Source organism: Salvia splendens, chromosome 15 (assembly GCF_004379255.2).
Source record: "Salvia splendens isolate huo1 chromosome 15, SspV2, whole genome shotgun sequence".
Classification (NCBI taxonomy): Eukaryota; Viridiplantae; Streptophyta; class Magnoliopsida; order Lamiales; family Lamiaceae; genus Salvia; species Salvia splendens.
In genome coordinates this window covers 22,946,055-22,948,397 of record NC_056046.1, presented here as the reverse complement: position 1 = coordinate 22,948,397, position 2,343 = coordinate 22,946,055, and positions in this window count along the sequence as shown.

The window sequence follows — 2,343 nt, the reverse complement described above, 5'->3', positions numbered from 1 at the left end:
GAATTTCAACCCGGGACTGACCTCGAGACGGTGCCTGAAGAATCCATACAACCAAATCAAAGTATAACAAATAAAAAGAACAAGTAGAGACGATAGTTGAAGATTGTGATTGAATGGAATTGATTGAAGATTGAAGATTGAGTATATTAACAGATTCAATTCCAAAACAAAATCGTGAATCACAAAAAAAAAAGATGCTGATATATTTTCCATGATTAAGTTGCATGAATTAAGGTAACAAAATAACCACTACAATTTTGGAGTTCCTAAACAACCCTTTTGCAAGTTTAATTAAATAAAAAAATTAGATTTAATTGATAATGAAATAACTGTTAGATTAAAATAAGGGGTGGATGAGATTTGTTCTCTAGTTCGGTCTTTAAAATTAGTTCGACATTGAATACAATCCTATATATAGGGTATATATATATATAGGGGTGTGTTAAGGATCTTCGCAGCTTTTCAGTCCAATGTTCTTTTTAATCACAGCCCTTGGATCCTTGAATTGGATGGTTGTGATGATCTGCATTATTTGATGAAAATTTTGCATTATTAGTCGGTGTGTATTATTCAACTGAAAATCTGCATTATTACACTATAATGGTGCATTATTAGTCGGTGTGCATAATTCAACTGAAAATCTACATTATTAAATGACACGTGGCATCAATCTAACTGTCGAATGACAAAATCGTGGGGCTGAGATTAAAAAGAACAATAGAACAAAAGATACAAAAAGGAAATGAATACATCATATATATATATAGGGTCATGATAATCTACAAACCCTCTATAATACAAACTATACAAACTTTAATCCTACCCACTTAATACAATTAATCAACGGCTAATACATGAGAATTTTCTAATGTCAGCATTTTCTACAAATCTGTCAACAAAGGGTAATTTAGAGAATAAAATAATCAGCCAAAACTATTAATTACGTTGAGATTATGCAATCCCGATAATTGCGTCGTTTCATCGCTCCCCCTATTCACGTTTCATCTCTCTTCTTTCCCTCATTCCAAATTCTCGCCTTCTCAGTTCCTCTGTAATTAGTCGACGGTGCTCCTTTGCGGCTGCGGCGGAATAATCGAATCCTCATCGGTGTTGAAGCGAATCGTCTGCGGCGGTCTCATGAGTTCTATCCGACGACGTGGGCAAGCTTCGGCGGAGTCGTCTGAAGCTGAGATTTCCGGTGAAAAACCCTAGTTTTCAAACTTATTGACCTTTATACTCCTTGTATTTGTTTGATCTTCCGCCAAAATCTTTTTTTTCACTCTTTATCGACATTTAATTTCGTTCTTTTGTTCGTTTTACTGGCCAAAAACCTAGCACACGTTTCATAAGTTTGATAATGGGTGTTGATAAGTTTTGGATTTACAGAATTCATAAGTTTTGGATAATTTGGTGGAGTTGCGTTAAGTTTGTTTTTATGCTCAATTTGTAAGGAGTAGAACTATGGTGACGTTAACATCAAATTTCAGTGTATTGAGATGTGATCGTGAATAGGACAAGGATTTTTGGAGGTGAAAATTCTTCAGATTTGTGAAAATCCATTCTCCAGATTCGTGTTTTACCCTGTAAGCTGCTAGGGCTTAGCTTTAATTTGACATTTCTTGGGTTGTTCGTATTGACATTGTTGGGGTTGTTGTGTATGGTGACATTTGTTGTTCGTATTGACATTGCTTGGGTTGTTGACATTTTTCTAAGTCTCTGTTTGCGATTTTCGTGTTCATTTCTGTTGGATTTTTCGTGGTGATATTGACATGGAGGTGTGGTGTTGTGTTTTGCAGCTATGTTGACATGTGTATGGAATTTTTATTTGTGTTCTTATTGACATTCCGTATTAACATTGCTGGGGTGGCTGTGTATGGTGACATTGCTTGGGTTGTTGACATTGTTCAAGGGATTTAGGACCTTGTAAAAAATAGGCCCTTCTGATGAAGAGGAGAAGTGCAATGGGAGAAGGGTTACTTCTGTTGGAGAAATACTTGAATATTTTGATCCCAACTTGTGTTTGTGCACCAAAAAATTTATATAGAAATACTTGAAATGATCAAAGCCAAAAAGTAGTACTATATTTATTGATGCATTCATTTTCATTTGCAAAATTCTGTTTTTTGATTCCTTCTTTATCATAGCCATGATTCTTGGAAATATAAGCTTACATTTTTCCAAAAATAAATAAAATAAAATTGAATTTACACCCTAAAAAGTAACGCGGCCTCCAACAAGAAGTTGAGAATGACTATCTGTTGTCACTTTATTTAGTGATCATATTGAGTAATAATGGTGCGTAGTTGAGAATGACTTTCTGTTGACATTGTTCTAAGTCTCTTT